This window comes from Myodes glareolus, chromosome 15 (assembly GCF_982192425.1).
Source record: "Myodes glareolus chromosome 15, mMyoGla1.1, whole genome shotgun sequence".
Lineage (NCBI taxonomy): Eukaryota > Metazoa > Chordata > Mammalia > Rodentia > Cricetidae > Myodes > Myodes glareolus.
In genome coordinates this window covers 37,884,960-37,892,313 of record NC_142040.1, presented here as the reverse complement: position 1 = coordinate 37,892,313, position 7,354 = coordinate 37,884,960, and the positions used below count along the sequence as shown (strand labels likewise).

Here is a 7,354-nt window from a genome sequence, read left to right as displayed (position 1 = left end):
CAAAGAAATGCAAGTCAAAACAACCTTCTTCAATACCCAGCAATACCACTATTGGGTATATAACCAAAGGATGCACAATCATACCACAAGGACATGTGGTCAACTATGTTCATAGTTGTTTGCCATAGCCAGAACCTAGAAACAGCCTAAATGCCCCATACCAAAGAATGGATAAGGAAAATGTGGTACATTTACACAATGAAGTACTACACAGCAGAAAAAAAATAATGACATCTTGAATTTATGGGCAAATGGATAAATCTAGAAAACATCATATTGAGTGAGGTAACCCAGACCCAGAAAGACAACCATCGTATGTACTCACTCATAAGTGGCTTTTAAATATAAAGCAAAGAAAATCAGCCTACAATTCACAATCCTAGAGAACCTAGACAACAATGAGGACCCTAAGAAAGACATACATAGATCTAATCTACGTGAAATTAGAGAAAGATAAAATCTCCTTAGTAAATTTGGGAGCTTGGGGAGGATGGAAGAGGGTAGGAGGGGAGTGGAGAAAAATATATAGCTCAACAAAAACAATTAAAAAAAGATGTTATTTGTTTCATCAAGGTTTTTTCTTTGGTTCTCAGATTATGCATCCTTGGTTTGTATGGCTACCACTTAATGATAGTGCCCTGGGGACTGTGTCGCATAATATGAAGCTTGTGGTGATGCAGAGATTTGAACCACAGAACTTACTTTAAAGATATCTTTTGAAAGAGGATAGCAAGCTTAAAGAATCTTCACAGCAAATTAAGGAGTAGTGGGTAATAAACTATGCAGGTTTGTGGGGTTGCTTGCCATCTGTTTGCTCATGGACTCAACTATAGGCTGAGATTTTCAGATCCACCTATAGAGGTACAGGTAGAGAGTCAGCAGTAGAGCACATTAGGAGGGACATAAGAGAGACCCCGAGGAGTTCTCTCATTGTAGTGGACTCATGAAAGAATCTGTGTCTATACTTTGAAAGTTCCCCTACCCGTAGTCTCTGTGACAGTGGCACCTGGCCAAGTGACTCGCCTACAGAATGGGAGAAAAATCTCTTTGAACTACATGTATGACAGAAATGTTTGTCCTTAGGATTCTCCTCTTTAGGGACAGCTTTCAAAAATTGGGTCAGTTTTCTAGTGGGGGCTTGAGGACAGCTCTTCAACTTTCTTTGTCCGACCATCCCAGCAGATACATCTACAAAATATACCCTCACTTAAGGTGTGGGAAACACTGCGGAAGAGGGGATAGAAAGACTTTAAGGACCCCAAATCAGAAAGTTTTCTATGAGATTGCCTTCTAGGAATGTCAGAAATTATACCAGCAAAGCCCCACTAACATGGCTTCCTAAACATGTGCTGAGCAAGGACAATGACAACAGACATCCTCATACATTTTTATAAAATTCTGCTATTCTTTCTTATTTTTGAACTTTTATTTTTACAATTATTTAGTAGGTATATATATATATATATATATATATATATATATATATATATATATATATATATATGGGGGGTGAATGCTTGCTGTGTTATGTATGTAGAAGCCAGAAGACAACTTTCAGGAATCAATTCTCTCCTTCACCATGTGGAGTTTGGGTCTAAAACTGAGGAAGTTAAGCCTAGTGCCAGACACTCTTTTTTTTTTTTTTTTTTTTTTGGTGTTTCGCGACAGGGTTTCTCTGTAGCTTTGGAGCCTGTCCTGGAACTAGCTCTTGTAGACCAGGCTGGCCTCGAACTCACCGAGATCTGCCTGCCTCTGCCTCTCGAGTGCTGCGATTAAAGGCATGCGCCACCACTGATAGAATATCTTGCTTGCCATTTTCCTATACTTTTAAGCTAGGAAAATAGTTTCTTAATTTTAAGATTTGCCAAGATTACAACTTAATAATAATACTTATCAGTCTATTAACGACATCCAACAGTCTCTAGGTACCACAGAAATTTGATGTGCATCATTAATCAAAAAATACTTACTAAGCTTATATCTTCCTTTTCTTCTCCCACCAAAGTTAATCCTTCATAACAGGTTTATGCTTAAAGCATCATCTTATAATATTTCTCTTTGACACAAATATATATATGAATAATAATTATTGTTGAATAACCCGTCTTTCAAAAGTAAAATTCTAGAGCTTAAGAGATGTCTTTTCATGACAAATTTTGTCAATGTACTTAATAGATTTGATCACTGTTTCATGTGCATTGTCACCTCAATGAGCTCATTCTTCATGTTAATTAATACTGAGTTTGTCTTCCATGACATCTCAATATGCAAACCAGTTAGATTCTTTTCCAATTCCATCAAAACCAAAAGGTTAGAAACTGTTTCTATGCAAAAGATTTTTCAAAGTCATTTACTAGACTTTTTCTAGATAGATACTAGACATTGACTTTTTCTTGGAAAATTTTGCCCTGAAGAGTAACTTTTAATGGATGAGAGATGAATTTCTAGGTGTAGAAAATGGGAAACTTTGCAATGTGAAGCTGTAGGAGATCTTATTACTGCTACCAGTATCAAGATGAACAAGAATCAGAATGCTGTCAGCACCATCCAAATTCCACATGTCTTCCTCCCCTTCTCCATGCCTCCTCCATTTTGCCCATTTTTATAATTGGCAGATAGACGATCATACAGTGCAATTCCTTTGCTTAGCATTATTTCATTGAGATTGAGATTAGAGAAAACATTCCATATCATTGCAGATTGTTATAGAGTGTTTGCTTTTGTTTAGTCTATGGTTACTCGGCATTCAACTAGTTTTACAGCTTGGGGCTCTCAGCAGCGATGCTATCAAACATTCTGGTACATGTGCGTTGGGGAAATTTATGAGTAGGTTCGTGTGGTAAGTACCTAGAATTTCTGGGGTCATAGACTATTTAATAGCACAACATTACTTCATATTACCAAATAGCTTTCCAAAAGAGTTGTACCAATTTAGGTATCTATCAACAACTAATGAGATTTATGACTGCCACGTGTATTTGCCTACATTTAATTGTTCTTTTTTACAATTTTTTTTGGTGGATTTATATGTTATCATGCTGGTTTTTATTTGTACCCAGTACCTACATGGTTACTTCAAGTTCAGAGAATCTGGCACATCTCGGACTAATGATCATTACTTCACATACCTTTTAAATTAATAATTAATTACTTTTTTAAAAAAATTATTTTTTTCGCATTTTACATACCAATCCCAGTTCCCACTCCCTCCCCTCCTCCCACTCCCTCCATCTTACCCTCCATCCCAGCCTCCATCTTCTCCTTAGAGAGGGTAAGTCTTCCCATGGGGAGAGAACATGTTTAGAACATTGCTTTGAAGCAGGACCAAGGCCCCTCCCACTGTATCTGGGCTGAACAAGGTATCCCTCCAAAGAGAATGGGTTCCAAAATGCCAGTACAAACAGTATGGATAAATCTTGGTCTCACTGCCAGTGGCCCCACAGTCTGTCCAAGTCATATAACTGTCACCCACATTCAGAGGGCCTAGTTTGGTTTTATGTTGGTTCCTTCACTGTCAAGCTGGAGTTGGTGAACTCCCATTAGCTCAGGTAAGTTGTTTCAGTGGGTGTCTCCATTATGGTCTTGACATCTTTGCTCTTATTCTCACTTCTCCCACTCTGACTGGACTTTGGGAGTTCAATCCAGTGCTCCGCTGCGGATCTTTGCATCTGCTTCCATTGGTTGCTGGATGAAGGTTCTATGATGACATTTATCTGCAGATGATATGATAGTATACATAAATGACCCCAAAAATTCTACCAGGGGACTCCTACTGAAGATGAATACCTTCAGTAATGTGTCAGAATATAAGATCAACTCAAAAAAAAAAAATCAGTAGCCCTCCTATATACGAATGATAAAGAAACTGAGAAAGAAATCAGAGAAACACCACCATTCACAATAGCCACAAATAACATAAAATATCTTGGGGGTAACTCTAACCAAAGAATTGAAAGACCTGTATGACAAAAACTTTAAGGCTTTGAAGAAATAAATTGAAGAAGATACCAGAAAATGAAAAGATCTCTCATGCTCTTGGATAGGTAGGTTCAACATAATAAAAATGCCAGTCTTACCAAAGGCTATCTACTTCCTATGTTTATTGGGCAGTCGTAGGACTTCTTTTGTGAAATGCTCCTTTCTTTTTTCCCATTTTCCCTTGTCTTGTTTTAAATAACAGTTTTGGTCAGCAAGCTTGAAACAAAAAAGCAGAAACTCTGAGTAAAAAATAGGGGAAGCATCTCTTAGGTCCAGACAGCGACTTTCTGAGATGGATGTCAGTCACTCAGGAAACAATGCTAGCAGTTGACAAGTGCCCTTGCAGAGGACCCACAGGATAACTCCAATTCCAGGCAATCTGAGATAGTCTTCTAACTTCTGTAGGCACCAGGTACATGGAAACACACACACATGTAGGCAAAATACAGAAAGACTTAAAGGAAACTGTAAAAAAGAAAGCAAATGCTAGTGATTATGCAGACAAAAAATAAGTTACACAGTGTTGGTGGGTATGTAGACTAATGTAAGAGCTTTGGAAATCAGCATGGATATTTCTAAAACACACAAAGACTGACTATATGACCAGCCAGACCACTCCTGAGTTTTTATTCAAAGGACTCCAAGACAGAATATCAAGGAGGTACTTGCAAGTCAATGTGTATTGCTCCACTATTCATTATTCCAAGTTTTAGAACCATTATAGGTCAGTAAAGTATGAATAAAGAAAACGTATTACACACACACATACACACACACACTGATTTTTTTCAGTCAGAGGAAGAACAAAGTTGTGTTATTTGTAAGAAAATAGATGTAATTTAGAAACAAATTAGCTAAGTTTTTGTTTTTCAGAAAAACAAGTATCACATTATGTATTACTTGTGAATCCCAGATGCATAAGTCATGCACGTACATATGATGTAAAAATAGGAGTGAAATACCATGGCAGACAAAGGAGACTGATGGGGAGGAGGAAGGGATAAGGGAAAGCAGAGAGTGGTACAGGCGGGAATATGTTCAAAGTACGTTAGATACCTGTATAAGTATGTAGTCTGGAAATCTAGTACCATGCACAGCAGTTAAAACAGTTAAATGTCCTTTTTGAAGTATATTGTGAAATTTTATGCTTTATTCTGTAGTTTGCTTTGTCATTCTGGATAGTATCTTTTTATCAACAGTATTCTGAGTTTTAATATACTTTATTTTTTTTTATTTTACAGTTTGTGCTTTTTGTACCCTATTAAGAAATCATTGCCCACTCCAGAGCCATGGAAAAATTGTCCTATATAGTTTTATTACCTCTGTTAAGCATAATTTATGTAAGGTCATTGCTTTAGACTAGACTGTAGGACTCCATAGCAACAGACAGAACAATCTAAAATGGAGCCGCTTGCTAGATACCATGTAATCAAACTGAACTTTAAAATGAACCAGCTCTTGCGCTCTCTCTCTCTCTCTCTCTCCCTTTCTCCTTCAACAACATAGCAGAAGTTGCACAGTTTTCCAGAGCTGACATGTTGGAGAAGTCCCCTCTTCTGTGACCCCATGAGAAAAGGAACTTTGAAGCTGCCAATTCCTAGTTGGTTTATTACTTCTCCTTCTTCAGATCTTTTCTGGCTAAAGAACCCACCTGCCTGTCAAACTTGCCAGACATTTATATTGCTAGACCAGAAGCTGTCTGACCAACTAATCATGAATACAAGCTGATCAGACTTTTAAGTTCAAGTTATCGAAAGTCTGAAAATACCTTATAGATATATAATTTTATTTCTACTATTCAAATCTTTAGTTCGTAAGAAATGGATGCCTGAGTACACTGTGTAAGGTATAGTAAAAATATACTTTTTCCCCAACATGGATATTCAAGTGAAACGTGCGTATTTAGTTTATAGCTATGTAAGGGAAAGAAAGAATATAATAAAAGAAGGAAATCAAGTAAAATAAACCTCCACAGTAGCCACATTCCCACGAAGAACAATTTAAGAAAAAAGTAAATATGAGAATTTATCATTAAAGTTCTAAATATAGCACTCCAAACATTTTTATAGTCTGAAAATATCTCTGAAATACTTAGGATATTTACTAGTCTAAAAATACCTCCTTTCTCACATTATTTGGAAAAAATTTAAGTACCTCTCAGGAACGTTGACGTTTGAAACCTACTATACCAGAGTAAAGTCTGGAATGAGGAGGATCAGAACTCTAAGAGAGAGAATAGGACCCATGTGGCAATTTGCACCCACTGCACAGCCCAGCAAACACTCTGGTGCCCTAGAGTGACAGGCTAGCGGCACTGAAGAGCGAATTTCTCAACAAATGAAGTGAGATCATTTTCTTCCCTGAACTGTGGCCCATTTTGCATTGACTTTTCTGGTGACTGCCCAGCCTTTACAGTGGTGATTACTAAATGGACCCTTATACTATTTCTTTTTGATCATTGTATTTTCCCCTTCATCAAAGATCATTCAACTGAAGATTTTAAATGCATTTCCATGATTTCAGTGTTATCTGGACTGGAAGTTATCTCTTTCCATAAATGAAAATCCAGAGAGTCCCTAAAGCAGGAAGGCACCAACACAGGTTGTGCGGAGGGTTACATCCTGGGACTCACGCTCAGTTTGTAAGCGGAAACCGGATGTGGCAGCTTCCCACGTGAAGTTCCTGTTGAAGAAGCCCCCAGCACATCAGTGATTTCATCCTGTGCCTGGTCATGTGGTCACAGGATCGGTCTGTGAGCATGTGCTTCTGTGAATTTCCCAGAGACCACACAAATGGCTGTGTGCGAAGAGGAGAGAAGTGGCTGTCACCTGACACACGTTAGGTCAGTGCCCTTCTTCCGGGAGGCGTAACTTACCTCTTCACAGAAAGTAGAAGCGAGCAGGTCTGGTTTGCTGGGTGTTTCCGGATCTTACAGAGCCCGTGGACAGATTTGATGCTATTTCCGTGAACTCTCCTGGGGAAAGATGTTGGAAAGAAAAGGTGATTTTTAACGGCCTTTGTCAGAAAATCTTCCTTGTATGTCAGACCCTGAGCGCTGAAGGTTAAGCAGTGCTATAGGCAAGAGGAAGCAGCTGTAAATAGTACAAGTACTAGAAAGAGGGCCTTGAAACTAAAAAAACGAAAACAAAGAAAATAAAGCTGTTAGGACTCTGTTATTTTCATGGAGCAGCCAAAAAACACAGAGTGGAGAACTTTTTTGTGCCCCACGCCCAGTTTTCCCACTTACTGTGACACACTCATTACTGACAGTTAATGCGTATTGATTGGTTATGAATAGCCAAGGCCTGTTTTTCCTACCATTTCCTCCATCTCCCCCTAAGGTCCAGTATAGAATGGCTCCTGGAGCTCCTCTAGG

General features: G+C 38.3%; 1 long non-coding RNA gene across 2 annotated transcripts; it reads right to left on the bottom strand.

Moving 5' to 3' along the window:
* Positions 1 to 1,486: 1,486 nt before the first annotated feature.
* On the bottom strand, positions 1,487 to 7,077 carry LOC146891597 (uncharacterized). 2 transcript variants are annotated; one of them, XR_014997065.2, is made up of 4 exons: positions 6,854 to 7,077; positions 6,611 to 6,774; positions 4,077 to 4,194; positions 1,487 to 3,713 (listed from the first exon to the last, which is right to left on the bottom strand). It is a non-coding gene; the product is annotated as an uncharacterized LOC146891597 (long non-coding RNA). The 2 variants fall into 2 exon arrangements; XR_014997064.2 differs by lacking the exon at positions 6,611 to 6,774.
* Between the last annotated feature and the right edge of the window lie 277 nt (positions 7,078 to 7,354).